Source organism: Symphalangus syndactylus, chromosome 2 (assembly GCF_028878055.3).
Source record: "Symphalangus syndactylus isolate Jambi chromosome 2, NHGRI_mSymSyn1-v2.1_pri, whole genome shotgun sequence".
NCBI lineage: Eukaryota > Metazoa > Chordata > Mammalia > Primates > Hylobatidae > Symphalangus > Symphalangus syndactylus.
This window is the reverse complement of record NC_072424.2, coordinates 64,257,563-64,277,292: the sequence shown is the minus strand read 5'-3', so window position 1 is coordinate 64,277,292 and position 19,730 is coordinate 64,257,563. Positions and strand designations below refer to the sequence as shown.

General features: G+C 38.3%; 1 long non-coding RNA gene across 1 annotated transcript; it reads left to right on the top strand.

Annotated features, from left to right (window-relative positions):
• Window positions 1-243: 243 nt before the first annotated feature.
• On the top strand, window positions 244-6,711 carry LOC134732667 (uncharacterized). The gene is made up of 2 exons (XR_010116087.1): window positions 244-364; window positions 4,114-6,711. It is a non-coding gene; the product is annotated as an uncharacterized lncRNA (long non-coding RNA).
• Window positions 6,712-19,730: the final 13,019 nt, after the last annotated feature.

Genomic DNA, 19,730 nt, shown 5'->3' with positions numbered 1-19,730 from the left:
GGTACAGAAAGACACATAATTTTAGAGATCTCAAGGGTTTTAGGAGCTGTGTGCCAGGAAACTGGATGCAGACCAAATATATATTTCACAATATCACAATGAAGGAATCACCACTTTTCAGGAATTAGTTCATTTGGGTTTCTTTAAGTCCTTAGATCTCTGAATTGATTTTTTTTGTTTGTTTTGTTTTTTAAATTGTAGTTATTTGGCTAACATGCTTATTCTTATTGTTAGGGTATGCATTAGTCCATTTTCATGCTGCTGATAAAGGCATACCCAGGGGACTGGGAAGAAAAAGAGGTTTTACTGGACTTATAGTTCCACATGGCTGGGGAAGTCTCAGAATCACAGTGAAAAGTGAAAGGTAATTCTTACATGGAGGTGGCAAGAGAAAATGAGGAAGAAGCAAAAGTAGAAACTCCTGATAAACATATCAGATCTCATGAGACTTATTCAATATCACAATAATAGCATGGGAAAGACAAGTTTCTGTAATTCAATTATCTCCCCCTATGTCCCTCCCAAAACACATGAGAATTCTGGGAGATACAATTCAAGTTGAGATTTGGGTGAGGACACAGCCAAACCATATCATTCTGCCCTGGCCCCTCTAAATCACATGTCCTCACGTTTCAAAATCAATCATACCTTCCCAACAGTTCCCCAAAGTCTTAACTCATTTCAACATTAACCCAAAAGTCCACAGTCCAAAGTCTTATCTGAGACAAGGCAAGTCTCTTCTGCCTATGAGCCAGTAAAATCAAAAGCAAGCGAGTTACTTCCTAGATACAATGGGGGTACAAGTATTAGGTAAATACAGCTATTCCAAACGGGATAAATTGGCCAAAACAAAGGGCACCAAGTCTCTAGGCTGCACACAGCATGGGGACCCTGGGCCCAGCCCACAAAACCACTTTTTCCTCCTGGGCCTCCAGGCCTGTGATGGGAGGGGCTGCTGTGCAGGTCTCTGACATAGCCTGGAGACATTTTCTTCATGATCTTGGGGATTCACATTAGGCTTTTTGTTATCTATGCACATTTCTGCAGCCAGCTGGAATTTCTCCCTAGAAAATGGGTTTTTCTTTTCTGTCACATAGTCAAACTGCAAGTTTTCAAACTTTTATGCTCTGCTTTCCTTATAAAACTGAATGCCTTCAACAGCACCCAAATCACATCTTGAATGCTTTTCTGCTCAGAAATTTCTTCCACCAGATACCCTAAGTCATCTGTCTCAAGTTCAAAGTTCCACAAATCTCTAGGGCAGGGGCAAAATGCCACCAGTCTCTTGCTAAAACATAACAAGAGTCACCTTTGCTCCAGTTCCCAACAAGTTCCTCATCTCTATCTAAGACCACTTCAGCCTGGACCTTATTTTTCATATTGCTATCAGCCTTTTGGGCAAAGCCATTCAATAAGTCTTTAGGAAGTTCCAAACTCTCTCACATTTTCCTATCTTCTTCTGAGCCCTCCAGACTGTTCCATCCTCTGCCTGTTACCCAGTTCCAAAATCACTCCCACATTTTTGGGTATCTTTTCAGCAACACCCCAGTCTGCTGGTACCAATTTACTGTGTTAGTCCATTTTCACTCTGCTGATAAAGACATACCTGAGAATGGGAAGAAAAAGAGGTTTGATTGGACTTACAGTTCCACATGGCTGGTGAGGCCTCAGAATCATGGTGGGAGGTGAAATGCACTTCTTACATGGCAACAGCAAGAGAAAATGAGGAAGAAGCAAAAGTAGAAACCCCTGATAAACCCATCAGCTCTCTTGAGACTTATTCACTATCACGAGAATAGCATTGGAAAGACTGGCCCCCATGATTCAATTACTTCCCCCAGGCCCCTCCCACAACACATGGGAATTCTGAGAGATATAATTCAAGTTGAGATTTGGGTGGGGACACAGCCAAACCATATAAGAGTGGGAGCTCTCATCTCCAGTGACTTTCTAAATGGAAATAGAAACTCTGCCATAGATATATGGACAAACATAAGCTTATAAATATTCCAAGTAAATATTCTCTTTCTGTAAATATTCTTAGGATGAGAAAAACCGAGCACCAAAACATTTCCAGGCACATGAAATATCAAAGGATAATAGATGAGAATTAACAACCTTTAACTTCTCAGCTGTCGCATCTACTCTCTGATATTAAAAAGTTCTAATTACCTGCCAAATGAGATAATACATTGATTAAATTTTATTTCTAGTAGACAAGCTAAAAATATTCATTTAAAAATATGGAGCAATATTAATTCTTTGGAAACAAATATGATATAAATATCAGGTATAATTTTTATTCAATTTATGAAGCCAGAAATGTTGTATATTCTGCTATATATAAAATAGTAACTTAAATTTTGTTTTGGTTACAAAAGAAGCAGTAATACCTTTTAATGGCATTTCTAGAATTTCCCTAAAGTAGTTTGTTTTTTTCTAAGAGTCTAGATTATTGTGATTTTTTGAGCTCTTGCTTTTTTCTTTCAATCATTTTGATATACATAATAAAAACAACAAAACCGTTAGTTTATAATAAGTAAAAATGTTTAAGAAACCCTGAAATTCATTGCCTAATTTTTGTGTACAATATTCCAATTATTCTAACAAAATTCTAATGGAAACATGTATAATATTACATAATGAATGTGTAGTATAATATAAATATGTGTGTAATATCTAATATAATGATAATAATAATATACATGGAGGGAGAATCATAGAGATAGAAGAGATCTTAGAAAACATCTGATGCAAAAGTACTAACTTACAGAAGGAATTGGGACCCAAAAAGGAAAAGAGATGTGTCTAAACTCAAATAGCTGATTGGTAGCAAACTAGGACTAGAAATCAAGTATTGTAGGTTCTTATACAAATTCTCTTTTCCTCTGCAATAAACTGCCTCTTGCGTAATACACAGCTTCTTTAACTATTAGCAGGAGCTAGTTTGAAACTTCATAGCTTTAAGCAGGAGAGGCCGAAAAACTCAGTGACCACCCATGGCTGCTTTCCTCTGAGCGACCTTTCCACCCACGACAATGACTCTGCTTCAAGCAGCCATCACACTGAGGATACCGACTCATATGTGAATGGACATCTGACCCAAGCTTGCACAAGTGCTAAGTTATCTGTGTTGGTACAGCCCTGAGATGAAACAGATAGCACACTTGAATAAGATAATTGAGGAGAATTCACTGAAAGGACTATTGACGTATGAGTGGACAAACTATGTGCCTCATTATTTTGCTTACAATGGCAGGGCTGTGAGTGCCCTTGGGAATGAAGGGGCAAGGCAAGGGAGCAGTTACCAGAACTCAGAATATATGTATACAATGTATATATGTATACAATGTATATATAGTGGAATATACAATGTGTATATATACACAATTTATATATGTATACAATGTATATATAAACACAGTGGAATATTATTCAGCCATAAAAAGAACAGAAATCCTGTCATTTGCAGCAATGTGAATGGAACTGGAAGTTATTATATTAAGTGAAATAAGCCAGGCATAGAAAGACAAATATCCCATGTTCTTACTCATATGTGAGAGCTAAACAAAAAGTGAATCTCATGGAGGTAGAAAGTTCTTATTGGCTCTGATGACTGGTTGCTGGTCCTACTGGGTCTTTAGGTGACATATTCTGTCCATCAGCTTCAGCTGGGGTGGTTACCAGAGGCAGAGAAGGGTAAGCAGGAGGGGGTATGAAGAGAGTTTGATTAATGAGTACAACAATATAGTTAGATAGAAGGAAAAGATCTGGTGTTTGATAGTACATAGGGAAACTATAATTGACAACAATTTATCATATATTTCAAAATAGCTAGAAGAGAAGAATTCGAATGTTCACAACATAAAGAAAAAATAAATGCTTAGAATTTAATTATTACACATTACATGCACGTATCAAAATATCACATATGCCTCCCCAAATATATACAATTACTATTTATCAATTTTAAAAAAGAAAAATGTAAAAGAAAAGTCCAGGATAAACTGAATTTAAAAGTTTTCAGATTGACAGAATTGTGGATTAAATCTTATATTCAGAGAATTGGTAATTGCCCTTAGGCCTTTTCTGAACATTTCTTCAATCCAACAGGCCTGTCTTCCTCATGAAGATACTTGAGTTACATAAAGAAGCAGGGATGACACTTGCTTCTGAACAGTGCTGGTGAAGGATGAAGGAAGTTGCACATCAGGGTTGGGAGACCTGACTGTGCCAAGAGAAAGAACACAAGTTGTACTAACTGTGAAGACTCTAGCTGAAGCTGATGCAAAGACAGAATATGCCACCTAAAGACCCAGTAGGACCAGCCCCCTGTCATCACAGCCAATGAGAAATGGGGGATCACGCCAGAATGTTTCATCAGCTGCCTCCTGAAACCTAACACTGCCATAAAGTGGAGTAGGAGGCAAAGCAAGACCCTTCTGAGGAAAACAGCCCTGAGTCAATTTAACCTCTGAACTGACTATCCTCTAATGACTGTTTCTAACCTGAAGTGACTAAGTCATGCTGAAATGCAAGATTAAGAGCTGTCTACTCTTAAATGAATAAAGTAAATTCAGAGCTAAGTTGAATTCAGTCATGGAAAAATAAAGTTACATTTCTGACCAGCTAGCTCTAAGTGTGAAATTATAAATCTATGAAATTTATAAACTTTGTCATACAACTGTTGTTATCCTTATTACCATGATCATAACCACTTTTAATACAACTTTTACTGCTAAGTAAATCTGTATTGTTTGAAAAATAAAAATAAAAATATTCACTGTGTTTAGTTATTTAGGGCTAATGACCTCAGAAAGACACAATGTGGGAACAGGTGTTTGTGCTTATGAAAGCCAGAAGGGAGTGGAGAATGAATGTGTGAAAAAGAAATTACTGGAGTTGGTGGAGACAACTTTCTTGAAAAATTTGTGCTTAATTAGAGTTTTGGTTATAGCTGTTTTAGTTAATACACTAGCAGCTTGATATCATGAAAATGTCAATTCTACCTAAAATAATACTTGTTTTTAAATTTTTGTAAATCTTTTAAATAAGGTTTGATTTATGTACAATAAAATTCATAAATATTAAGTGCACAGTTAGATGCATTTTTAGATATGTTTAAACTATGTAACCACCACCTAGATCAAGATATAAAATATTTTTATCATTCCAGAGTTATCCTCATGTTCCTTCCTAGTCATTAGCCTTCCACAGTGATAACTACTATTTTGATTTCTGTCACCATAGATGAGTTTTCTGTTCTGCTTTGAACATTGTATAAATAGAATTATATAGTATATACTCTTTTGTACCTGATTTCTTTTTCTGATTATAATATTCTTATTATTCATATATGCTGTTGTATGTATTAGTAGTTCTGTTTTTCCCTGTTTTTCCTTCTTTTGCTTTGAAGCATCCCATTGTATGAATATGTTTTGATCCATTCTCCTCTTGATGGACATTTGGGCCATTTCCATTATTTGACTATTATAAATAAAAGCCGCTATGAATATGTTTGTACATATCTTTCAGTGGAAAAGCCACAAATTTCTCTTGGTTATATAATTACGAGTGGATTTGTTGGGTTATTAGGTCATTTGACTATAAAATGCTGCTGAATTGTTTTCTCAAGTGGTTGAACCAAATTACTTTCTCTTCAGCAATATAAGAAAATTCCAGTTTCTCCATACCCTCACCAACACTATGTATTACCAGTTTTTAAAAATTGTAGCTGTCTCAGTAGGTGTGACGTGGTATATCCGTGTGGTTCTACTTTGCATTTCTCTGATGACTAATCATTTTGAGCCATTTTACATGCTTATTGGCTGTGTCTTTTGTGAAGTGCCTGTTCAAGTCTTTGCCAATTTTTAAAATTAGCACTTTGTCTTTTTCTTATTAGTTTTAAAAGTTTCTTCAATAGTCTGTATACAAGATCTTTGTATTATAAATCACTTCTTATCTGTGGATTTCTTACTCACATATTTAATAATTTTTCTGAGGTCACAGAAATGGTCTTAAATTAAAGAAATTTTAAAAAATGCAAATGGCTCCATACTAATAGAATGCAAGTGGGTGTTTGGGCTGGTTGCTGCTTATGGCCACCTCATACAGAGTTCCCAGCATGACATGAAACTAACTCACAAAGCTATCATTATACTGTCAGAGTAACCATGCTCTATGCCATTTGCATTTCAAAGCAGGAATAAAAAGTTTCCTTGTGCATCCTGACCAAGAAATATCTTTGATTATGATTAATGTATTATGTCAAAATGTAGGCTAGTTAAACTTTTGTAAAGTTGCCGGGAACGTCATTTGTTAGGTTATAAACACAAGATCGAAATGAAGGGTTTTATGTGTTGTGTACAAATCTTAATTATTTTGAAATGGACAAACTTGTCATTACATTTGTAACCTTGTATGGAGGATTTTTCACTATGTGCCTAGCTTGGTGTCCATTCAGCTAAAATTGAAAAAAAAAAAGGTGCATGAAGAGTTAAAATCAAATTAAAGTACATGTAGAGATGAGTATTTTATATTACATGACCCAATCCTGTATTTATTTCTACCCCCTTTTTGAAAGTATTTATAAAACTAGTTGAGGACAGCTGTATTTTGTTGTTGAAGTGTTCAGTAGAATTGTGCCTTTTTGTCTGTATGTGATTAAATGCTGTACATTTTGCAATAAAAGAAATTTTTTATTTTAATAAAGTCTAATAGAATTTTTTTTCACTTTTATGCTTAATATGACTTGTGTCTTGTTTAAGAATCATGTTTTACTCCATGGTCATGAAAATATTTTTCTATCTTTTACTAGAGCTTAATTTATTTTTAGTTTTCACTAGGTCTATGTTCTACTTTTGTGGATGGTTTGATATAAGAGTCAAAGGTTCTGTTTTTTTTCCCATGTGAGTTTCCAACTGTACTAGTACTATTCATTGAAAAGACCATCTTTTCTCCTCACTGAGTTAAAGTGGTATCGTTGCATAAACTAAATGACCATATTTGTGTGTGTGTGTGTGTGTGTGTGTGTGTGTGTGTGTCTATTTCTAGCCTCTCTGTTTTCTATTGTTCTATTTGTGTATCTTTATTTCGGGACCAAAGTGTCCTAATTACTGTGGTATTACTAATATGGGCAGGAGGCAGAGAAATACTGGGTAGAAAAGGGTGATCTCCAGTTAGGGCCACACCCTCAAGCCTGCACCTGCAGCCCAAAGTGAGAACGTGCATTCCTGTCCTCTTGCCCAAATGTTGCCTTTTCCAAAACCACTCTGTCCTACCCCACTTTCCATCCTGTACCTATTAAAACTCCAGGCCCCACCAATGGACTGGCAGAGCGGTAGAGAAGGAGAGAAGAGAAGAAGCAGCCAGACAATGGGGAGAAGCTGCTTGACTTCAGAGGGATGGCTTGATGGTGGGACCTTGGAGAAGAGCTCAGCCAGGGATGGCCAAACTCCAGGGGAAGACCACCTTCCCACACCATCCCCTTTCCAGCTCCTCATCCCACTGAGAACTACTTCTACTGCTCAATAAAACCCTCTATATTCACCACCCTTAAATTTGTTTGTGTGACCTGATTCTTCCTGGATGCCAGACAAGGACCTGGATGTGGTGCAAGAGGCTGTCACACTGACCCTCCACTGAGCTGTTTAACACTTAGGCCATCCTTGGATGGCAAAGTTAAAAGAGCACACTGTAACACATGCCCTCTGGGGCTCTAGGGGTCACAGGCACCAGACACTGCCGTGAGCCCGCACAGACTTTTGCTCCTGCTGGTTGCCCAGAAACACTCGTCCTGGCCTCTGCACCCGCTCACTTATGTGCTCCCGCTCTCAGAAGGGATTGAGAGCTGCAAGCTCAATAAACAAGCCAACCCCTTTGGGAGTCCCGTGAAGGGGTGAAGGGAAGTATCCCACTTCATTAAAACTTTACAGTAAGTCAGAATCTGGTAGAGGAAAATCTCAGCTTTGTTTTGCTTTACAACTGCCTTGTCTATCTATGTTCTTTGTATTCTCATATATATTTAGAACTATGCCTGCCAATTTTCACCTAAAAAAAACTAATGATTTTAATTAGGCTTACATTGAGCCCACTGATCAATCTGGGGTGGATAGACAACTTAGCCATATTGCATCTTCCAATCCATGAATATATAATATCTCCCCATTTATAACTCTTCTGTTAGGTCTTTGATTTCTTCTTTGTTGTTTTAATAATGTAAGGGTTTTACAAGCATTTTTATAGATTTATTCCTAGGTATTTGATGTTTTTTATGCTAGTATAAGTGTTATTTTTAAAATTTTATTTTCTAATTGTTGTTGCTATTATATGAAATACAATTGATTTTTAAAATTTTGACCTTTGTGTGGAAAAAACAGTTTTTTTCTCTGCTCTCATACCACAACAATCAACACAGAAGACTTCTGTTACCAAATGTGTGGGGGTTTCTCCCCACCAAGCAAGCAATCAATTCTGCTGTGGACATCATTTGGTGTTCTCCAATCCAGTTCGATTCTGACATTATCTACCTACAAATAGTGTTAGATCTCACAGGGTAAGGGCTCCATCCCACAGTACTGCTATCACTGTCAATGCCAATCACAGCCTTCAGATTGTTAACCCATGCTTCTGACTAACTGGCTGTAAATTGGGGTTCTCACACTTCCCCTCCTTGGGTTTAATCTCCTCCTTGGGATTAATTTGCTAGAGTAGCTCACAGAACTGAGGGAAACACATTTATCAGTTTATTATAAAAGATACTAAAAGATGAACAGATGCACAAGATGAGGTGTAGAAGAAGGATGCAGAGTTTCCATGCCTTCATCAGGTACACCACCCTTTAGGAGCATCAACGTGTTCAGCTACCCATCTTCATGGGCCTATGATGAAGACTTCATTGCATGTGCATAATTGAAGCAGGGACAGTAGTATAGAAATATTATTGGACAAAAATGTTATTGTTGCAGGTAGTTAGGCATAAGCATGGCAAGAGAGGGCTCTCTCCCTACCCACTAGAATGTCGGGTGATGGTTTGGCAATTATCACATTGCCTCTCTAAAAATAATTCAGCAGTCATCAAGCTCCTAATGGTCCACACCTGTTATCATTAAACATGTTAACTGAATGCAGACCCCAAGGAGGAAAAGCTTCCTGGGCATGAGTGTTAAGAGACAAAAGGGTGAAATAAATGTGATCTTCCAGGTATATTCCACTGGAAAAAGGAAGAAAGCCTCAGATGGTCATGCATATAACTCCCTAAATACACTGCGTGTGCTGACTTCCCAAGTTAAAGAGGTCTCGGCACCTGGGGAAAGCCCACCCTGAGGGAAGAATTGTGGAAAAGAGGCAAACTTATAAATGTCCTAGGATCATGGTTAAATGGGGCACTTGACCTCTCTTTAACCTTCATGTGCCCACTTGGGTCTCTTCCAAGTGCACCTTCCTTTCTTTCCTGTTTTAAAGTCTTTATAAAAATTTTTATTTATTTATTTTTTGAGACAGAGTCTTGCTCTGTTGCCCAGGCTGGAGTGTGGTGGCACGATCTCAGCTCACTGCAACCTCTGCTTCCCAAGTTCAAGCAATTCTCCTGCCTCAGCCTCCCGAGTAGCTGGGATTATAGGCACCCACCACCATGCCCAGCTAATTTTTGTATTTTTAGCAGAAATGGAGTTTCACCATGTTGCTCAGGCTGGTCTCAAATTCCTGACCTTGTGATCTGGCCGCCTCCGCCTCCCAAAGTGCTGGGATTACAGGTGTGAGCCACTGTGCCCGGCCTAAAGTCTTTTTAATAAACTTCCACTCCTGCTCTGAAACTTGCCTCAGTCTCTTTTTCTGCTTTATGACCCTCAGTTGAATTCTCTCTTTGGAGGGGCCAAAGACTGAAGTTGTTCTGGACTCGTATATATTCACCACCAGTAACTCAGGGTAACTTGGGTCTCTTCCACCGGTAACATTACGATCGAATACTGACAGAGTAAGTGTGGAAATCTGGGAGCAAGATCTGTCCAGATTTTTCTTGGCCTACCTGTGTGGCTTTCCTTCCTCCTGGAGGTGGGGCAGGACCACTTCTGAAATGGAGTTCTTATGACCTACAATCAGACAAAAGAATTTCTTTACGACCAGTTCTAAGACAGAAATGTGGGAGAAGATTAGAGTATATTTTTAGCTTCTATGGCCTGCCTTGGGGGAAAAAGTAGCAGGTGCAAGAAGGGCAGAAGAAGGTCAGAGAGATAGATTCTGATTTTTGAGGCCTGCTCCTGAAGCCTAAAGCATTCCAATATTATAACAATTATAACAAAAGACTGTCTTTCACCTTTATTACTCTGAAGCTTTTCTGAAGCCACTTCAGGAAACAAAGACAAAGGCCAAATGCTTTAACAAAAGATATGCTTGTTGTTTTAGTCACTTAGGATATTACAAGTGTTATCATAGTTAAAAGCCAGAAACTGTGGACAAAAATCAATTTATATATGTATATATATCATAATATCACAACCTTATATTTCTAAATTCACTTATGATTTATAGCAGTTTATAAATTCTATTGGATTCCCTGTGAAACAATCACATTTTCTGAGAATAAAAACATTTTCTTTTTCCTTTTTAATCTGTAAGCCTATTGTTTCTTTCTCTTTCATTATTTCCTTGGCTTGTACCTCCTGTTGAGTAGAAGTAGTGATAGTGAACATCGTCTTGTTATCAGTCTCATCAGTTTCAAGGGGAAAGCATTCAATATTCTAACATTAAGTTAGTGTGGAGGTGACTGTCCTTCTGAGACCCTCTTTTAAAGGCCAGGACCTTCAGTGAAAGAAAAAATGAAAATTCTTTTCACCAGTACGAAGAACAGTGATAAAGGAATTTTTATCATGGCCACAGTTCTCGGTAGGATGTTTAGAATTTATCGTAATCACATGCCTGTATCATATAAGCTGTGATTTGAATTCACACTACCTACACGGTGTAGAAATTCCCCAAATAGAAATTAACTTAAAAGTTGGTTTTGGGGACATTTAGCATAATCAAATACAAAGCCTCTCTGGAAAGAAGTATTCCTGGCCCACGGGGTGCAAGATTTTCATAGATAAAAGCTCACTGAGGATGAACTCACAATTTAGAACTACAAACCACAGGAGAAAAATATCCAATATTATCAAGAGTTATTAGACAGAATGAAATAGGATCTTTAGATGTTCAAGAACTATATATTACTTGATGGACGCCAAAAAATAAGCATGTTAAAAATAATATAAATCTGACTAAATCAGCTCGTTATGTGTCTCAGGAATAGACAAAGAAATAAAAACACAAAATTTCTCATCTTGAAAAAGCAATGAGTTAATAAATACTTTTTTCATTTCTGAAATTAATAGATAAAATCTGGTTTACATATGTTTTTGCAAAACTTAGAAGTTGGTCCTAATAAAATTAAAACAGAATAATGTATATATTCCAAATTAGTGTTGAAAACAAGAGCAAATAATAAATAAGAAAATAATGGCTTACTATGTGCTAGTTGCTGTTCTAAGTACTTTATATGAACTAACTCACTTAGTACTCACAAAATCTGTACTATCTGCATTTGACTCATGAGAAAACTGAGGCACACAGTGTTTAAATAACTTGTCCAAGATCACATAAGATTGAAGCCCAGAAAGTCAAAATGTGTAACCTGCTCTTGAAAGGAAATGCTGATGCTGCTTCCTAAGAAACTGTTAAGGGGAGAGAGGAGTATCAAATAAAAATAAAAGACAAGAAGCATAAAATCAGAAAACCTATCAAGTATATCGACTATGATTCAGAAACCAGAATGTATTAGTTTTCTATTTCTAACAGATTGCCTCAAACCTAGTGGCTTAAAATGTCACATATTTATTATCTTATAGTTCTGTTGGTCAGAAGTTTGCCACAGATCTCACTGGGCTAAAATCAAGGTGTTAGGAGGGCTGAATTCCCTTTTTGGGACTCCCAGAGAGAATTTGTTTCCTGCTCCTTCGGGCTTTTGGCAGAATTCAGTCTCTTGCTGCTGTAGATCATAGGCTGAGGCCCCCATTCCCTTGCAGGAGGTCAACTGAGGGCCGTTCTGAACTGCTAGAGGCTCCCTAGTTTCTTGATTAATGGTCTACCTCCTCAATTTCCAAGCCACAGTTGAGTCCATTTCAACCTTCAAATTGCTTTTGCTTCTTCTTAGCTTTCATCTTTTGCCTTTTAACCAGATTTCACTGCTATGTATCCAGGAATTAGGGGCTGATTAAATTATGCTACATCCACATGAGGAGATACTAAGTAGCCATTAAGAAATTTTGACCCAAATTTGGTTTTTGCCCAGTTTTTACAAGCAGTTTTTGTATTTAAGTTCTAAACTACAATATTAATCGAAGTTTTAAAATTCTGAGATGATGTTTTGAAAAATATGTTCCTAAATATTGAATATAATTTTAAATAAATAAGCTCACATTAACTATAACAAGTATGGAAGGATAATTATATATCTATATATATATAAATGCGAAAAAATAATCATTAGTTCACTTGGCAATTATTTCAATTTTTCTAGAATGGAAATTTCTCTATTTGTATAATAAGATTATTTAAAATTATAATTTTAGAATGATGGTGACAGGAAATGCTCATAATATACCATAAAACTCAAATCAGAAAAGAAAAATGGATCGTTTTATTTTGTTACACTGGGTGGTCTTTTTGGCATGGATGGTCTTGATTATGACTGGCTTTTATTTTCTGATTTATACTCTTTTGTAAAAGAAAATTATTAAATAATCAAACCTGTTAAAACAATATCTACACAAAATGGAGCATGGGTTTGAAAGCATTTTTACTTACATTATTTTCATTTAAGCCTCACAACTCTAGCGCTTCCCAGCATCCTATGAAGCCTCACCACAAAATCATGTGCATGTCTTCCTGAGTACTGCTGTCATTCAGGAAGGGAGTTGAAATTGCATCATCTTGGACACCATATTATTTCAGTAGCCCATTTTTTTTTTTTTTTTTTTTTTTGAGACGGAGTCTCACTCTGTCACCCAGGCTGGAGTGCAGTGGCGCGATCTCGGCTCACTGCAAGCTCCGCCTCCCGGGTTCACGCCATTCTCCTGCCTCAGCCTCTCCGAGTAGCTGGGACTACAGGCACCCGCCACCACACCTGGCTAATTTTTTGTATTTTTAGTAGAGACGGGGTTTCACCATGGTCTTGATCTCCTGACCTCATGATCCGCCCACCTCGGCCTCCCAAAGTGCTGGGATTACAAGCGTGAGCCACCGTGCCCGGCCTAGTAGCCCATTTTTAAAAGAACACGTGCATGGAACTATCTTAGTCCGTTTAGGCTGCTGTAACAAAATATCATAAACTGGGTATCTTACACAAAATAGAAATTGATTTTTCCAGTCTGGAGGCTGTAAGTTTAAGATCTGGAAGATTTTGTGCCTGATTAGGCCTACTTTTGGATCATAGAACAATAGCTTCCTGCTGTATCCTCACATAGTAGAAGGGGCAGGGCAGCTCTCTGGGGCCTCTTTTATAAGGACAGTAAGCTAATTCATGACAACTCCTCTTCATGACTGAATTACATCCTAAATTAATCACATTGGTGATTAGGATTCAACATATAAATTGTCAAGGGACACAAACATTCAGACCAGAGCAGCATCTTAAAATTTTTACTATATTCTATTTAAATGGCTTTACAACTATTATATTCAAATCCATACAAAGCATTGAAAAGCATCCACTAACACGGAAGTATTTCAACAACATAATGTTGCATATAAAAAGCAGATGGCAAAGAAACATACATAATACAAAGCTGCCTATGTAAAATTATCTTTCTATGGATCTAGAAAGGCATATGGTGGTATGCACAGAGAGAGGTCTGGAAGAATGCACACCAAAATGTTGATAGTGATTATTTCTGGGTGGTAGCATTTCCAGAGATTTTTGCTTTAATTTTTATAGCTTTTAAACAATTTTTATTTAAACGTTTATAAACAGAAAAATTAAAGGCTAAAAAAGGCCTAACTCAAAATTTCTTTTTAACGATTTTATATTTTTAAAAGGAGTGACTGGTATAAAACACCAGAAGAGCTCTTAATGTTTAATGAGGAGATTTAAGCAATTGGTGGAAATTGGGAACAGCAGCTCGATAGCTTCAAAGGCCTTCTCAAACCTCCACAGCTTAGGCTTCTATTAATATCTCTGCTTGGCTTTGGGAGACAGAAGGTGAAGAAACCATAAACATTTAGAGTTGATAGCGGTACAGAGAAGAAAACAAGATTAAAAGGAGATACAATAACCCTGAGAATCCAGGTATGGTGGGATCTCAGCTCCAAGCTGACACAGGAACACAGTTCTCCACAACCAAGCTATGGACAAATCTTAAGACTTCAGAGACCTGAGCAAGCGGAAGGTATCTTAGCAGTGACTGTGTCCAACTCTTTCCCATGGTACATGGTCTCCTTAGTAGTGGATCTGGTAAGTGACCATTCAGCCTTTGTTTGAATGCCTGTAGGGATAAAAAAATTCACCATCCCACAAGTGTATTCATTTGATTTTCAGGTGGCACTGATTGTTTACATGTTGATTCTTTATGTAATCTGATTTCTGCTCCCTGTGCCTTTAGCCCTCTGGCCCCAGATCTGGAAGAAGGCCACATGTATCTTTGATAGGAGAGTTTTAGATATTTGAAACATACCTCAGGATCCATTTTTATACCTCCTTTCTGGAACAGAGCCTCATTCTCCAGCTTAAATATCCACTACCATGGTCATAAGTCTCATGCACATAATTTAGTTTATCTTTACTGTCTGTTCAGCACAGAATAGAGTGACAGTTACCACCCCCACCCCTTTTCTGGAGCTTTGGATTCTAATTCAAACAAAAATCACATTAGTTTGGGGAGAGGGGCAGCCTTTTCACATGACTGATTATTTACACTGACTTTTCAACTAAAAAAAAAAACCTTATAGGCCAGGCACGGTGGCTCATGCTTGTAATCCCAGCACTGTGGGAGGCCCGGACAGGTGAATCATGAGGTCAAGAGATCCAGACCATCCTGACTGACACAGTGAAACCCCATCTCTACTAAAAATACAAAAAAACAAAAACATTAGCTGGGTGTGGTGGTGGGTGCCTGTAGTCCCAGCTACTCGGGAGGCTGAGGCAGGAGAATGGCATGAACCTGGGAGGCGGAGCCTGCAGTGAGCCAAAATTGTGCCACTGCACTCCAGCCTGGGAAACAGAGTGAGACTCCGTCTAAAAAAAAAAAAAAAAAAAAAAAACTTTATCGATAAGTGATTCAGTCAACTCTCTCCTACAATTATACAGACAGTTGTTCTTAACTCAGATGCTGGCCTTTCACTTAAATCTATTGAATATTTCATATTAGAATAAGAACATCATTCTTTTGAATATTGAATCTGTGATCTGATGTTTTCTATATTCCCCAGTTAGAAGACGTCTTCAAATTTGTTACTTATGTCCTGTCTTCATCCAAATCATTGATGAAATGTTAAATGAAGCACAGCCATGAATATATTTCTAAACCATGAATAAATTATTTGACATTTTTTTCCCATCCATCAGCCCATTGGAGATCTACTTGGGCTTATTGCTAATATTGTCCTGAAAGTCTACATTTCTAACAAGCCCATGGGTCAGTGGTGTTGGTTTGCAGATCACACTTTGAGAAGTAAGAATGATCAGTTGGGTAGTAATGAAATTCACATGTACCTTAAAGCTCCCTATGTCTGCAGCCCTCTGGGGCTATATCTGGAAGAAAGCCACATCACTCTTTTGATAGGAGAGAAGCACAGATCCAGAGCATTGATTCTCAACCTTCCTTATACATTTAAACCACCTAATAAATGCTTAAAAACAACACCCAGAGATCCCTGTTTTTAAAAAGCTGACCAGGTGATTCTGATGCACAGTGAAGATTAAGAACTACTGCTGTAAACCTAAATGCATAGCATGATAGCAAGTATTGCACTTATAAATAATTCACATTGCCTTTGTTTCTAATTTCACTTAGAAAGGGAAAAGAACCACAAAACAAAAATCGTGACTATTGTGTAGAAAGGCTGGTGCCACAGCTGAAAAAATACAAATCAAGATTCTGATGGGAAGCACACAGGGATTTGAACTAAGTTGAGCCACCTGAACCCAAAATCAAATTGGAAATCTCATCAGCATAATTTACCCAATATGATTTCCAAGGCTTCAGGTTAAGTTCTTCAATAATCAACTTAGGAAAGTGTTAGAGGTGACACACATCCCAACTAGAATTGCCTAAGTCTCAACAGACCCAGAGGCCATCAGTCAGAAAAAATTAGGCACACAATCTTTGGAGGCATCGGAGTTGAGAAAGCAATCATCAATTTTTCTTAGTGTTAGCTCCATTACTTCAGAGCGGGACAGGTCAGCCTACATTCAATTTAGGCTGGAAGACTTTGTAAACAATCAAAGGCTGAAAAGTGTCAGTGCTTACAGAGTCCTGATGTTAAAATACCACCAATGACTTCAATTATGTCTTTTCTTCCACCATCTGGACAGGACAGTAAATTGGATGGGGACGGCTGCTGGCTGCATTTCATAGAACAACAGAAAATGCACTGAAGCCTGTGAAAGTGCAATTTTCTTTGTTATGACAACAAGATGGCACAAGGCACATGACGAGGCAGTTGACCTTGCCACAGCTCTCTGGGTCTCCTTGGGCTGCTTCTTGTGCATGACTCTCTATGGTGAAAGCACATGAGAAGCCCATGGAGGTCTCTGCTGGGCTTTATTTCTGTGTTACACACTACAATGGGCAGGGCTGGCTCTATATAAGTAGATGAGATCCAAACATCATGACACAGAAAAGACAGAGAAGGAATGGAAATCTAGAGACCTGGACTTACTTAGACCTAGATCTACTGCCTACTTTGAGAATGTCAACACTTCTCAATCAGGTTCTGCTTTTGTAAAATGAAGTAAGTAGAAGCCTTTTTGGCCCTAGCATGACATGAGTTCTAATATTAATAATAATGGTAACAATAATTAAGCTAACAATTATTAAATACTTACTATGTGCTAGCAACTACTTTTTTTTTTTTTTGGTAGAGATGGGATCTCATTATGTTGCCAGGCTGGTCTCAATCCCCTGGTCTCAAGAAATCCTTCCACCTTGACCTCTCAAAGTGCTAGGATTACATGTGTGAACTTCTGTGCCCAATCTATTCTAAATACTATATGGGTATTCACTTACTCAACCATTTTTTAGTAGATAACATTTTATGCCAGTTTTATAAATGGGAAAACATGGTTCACAGAGGTTAAATGACTTACTTAAAGCCATACAACTCATAAGTAGAAAAGAGACAAGATTTTAATCCAATAACCCAACCTCAGAACCTGAGCCCTTAGCCACTGCATTCATTTTCTCATGCTGATATTTCCATTTACCATTTTCTGAACATGGAATTGTGAAAAAAAATTTCCACTTATGATCATATAAAATTCTCTAACTATAACTAGATAGCATGAGCCAAATTGAGCAAGAAAAGAGGCAGAATTCAGCAAAGGAATCAGCTGCGTTCCTCAATAGAATTGTTTGTTTCCATAGCTCCCTCTCTGTTTAGCTTTCCACCCAGTTCTCTCATGGCAGGTGCTGTCTGACATCACTGATATTCTTCTTTCACCTTCTCTTCATTGCTTCCCTTTCACTCAGCAGGCTTCTCTTCACTCTTTTCTTTTCATTATAGATTTCATGCTCTGTCACATCAAGTATTGTCTTACCAACTCCTTTGCCTGTTTTCTTTCCATTGACTCATCTAGGAAAAAACTCAATCCTCAATGAATCCACGTGCCTAGTTCTCTGAATCCATAGTAGGCTGATGGAGAAAAATCACACAATTTCCTAGATGGGCTCCACTCAAAAATCACAAGCGCCGACTTGATCAGCGCCCTTTGTGCCACAGGCAAAATTTCTATCAATCCCTAATTGACCATCCCTCCATTCACTGAAGGAACTATTTCAGATCTTCTTTACTTTTCACAGCTCTAATTCTGCTTCTTTACCCTTGTCCACAGCAGACAGTCTCATTTCATTCTCAGAGAATATAGACTCCATCAGACTGTACCTTTCTCAACTCCTCGACTAAACCTGCAAATTCATCTGCATCCACACCCACACTTTCCTCATTTCCTTCCATTCAGGAAAAAAATGAGTCTCTTTCCCTATCTAACATTAATTCTGAACAGTGTGCTAGTGCCCTGAATTTTGTCTTCCTATTTTCTTGAGGACATGGATCTTTCAGGTACCTACCTCCTTTCCCTTGTATCTTCCATATTTCACTCTCTAATGGCTCCTTTCCACTGGCATTTAAACATGCTCAAGTGCGCTCATCTCGAGAGGAGATGAGGAGATGCTCCATCCCTCTATCAAATATTGAATTCCTTAGTCTTAGTCATCCCTCCACTCCTCTTTCTCCTCCTTTTCTTCATTTTTGTCTTCATCTTCATCTTGTTCTTTTTTTTAGAGATGGGGTCTTGCTATGTTGCCCGGGCTGGAGTGCAGTGTCTATTCACAGGCCCAATCTTACTACTAATCAGCAAAGGAGTTTTGACCTGCTCTGTTTCTGACCTGCCTAAGGAGGTTCACCCCTCCTTAGGAAACCTGGTGGTTCTCCGCTTTGGGGAGGTCACCATATTGATGCCAAACACCTGATTGTTATAGCATACTAGAGCCCAGAACTCCTGGGCTTCAGCCATTCTCTCCCTTCAACCTATCCAGTAGCTGGGACTACAGTTGCACCTACCGCGCCTGGACAAACTTCTTGACAGAATTATCCTCCTTTGTTGTTTCCACATTCTTTTTCCTACCTATTCCTTCTCACTGCAAAATGTTTTCCGATTTATTTATTCTTTTCCTTTTCAAGTTTAAAACATGCATTTAAAATATAATTTACGAAAGCTTTATATGCTGACTCAGGTGCCCATGGTGCAGGGTGAGGTGGGGTGGGCAGCTGCCCATTATACCAGCAGAGTAAGACTGCAAGGGTGTATAGTGAGCAATCAGCACTTCTGGCCTCCCTCCAGTGCCCTCTGTTCAGATATCAAAGGGGTCCATGTGCACCTCTGGGATAACACGACCAGAAAACAGTACCCCAGAGGTTTCTTGAGTCTCTGCTTACAAGAAAAGCTGAGTGTGTAGCCCTGCCAACCCATCCCTGAGCAGGATATCCTTAGGTAGGCCAGAGCAGGGTATGGTGGATTCTGGAAGGGGCTTATGGTAGCAGATGTAGTTTTATTTCCCACATATAGGTGGAGATCACCCTGATTGAGTGGGCTGAGAAGGATTGGTCACCAGACCTGGACCACCAGCTCCTTTGCTTATAGGCTGACATCAGAGCAGTGGCTCATGGGAATCAGTTAGCTGGAAGGTCTGAGGCCTGGCTTGTGGGGTTAGAGAGGAGCTGGGGAAAAGGGACAGTAGCATGAGGGCAAATAAAGGGGTGGTAGCCTTTGGCTTCTGCCCCCCATCCCCTTGGAGTTTTCTAAGCTGAAGTCTGCAACTTACTTAAAAAAAAAAAAAAGAAAAAGAAGGAAAGAAAATTATAAAAGAAAAAAAATTTACAGACTACCCCCACAAGAAAACACACACACACACACACACACACACACAAAATCGAAACTATTTCATCATCTCCCCTCCCACCTCCTCCCAAAACAATAGTTT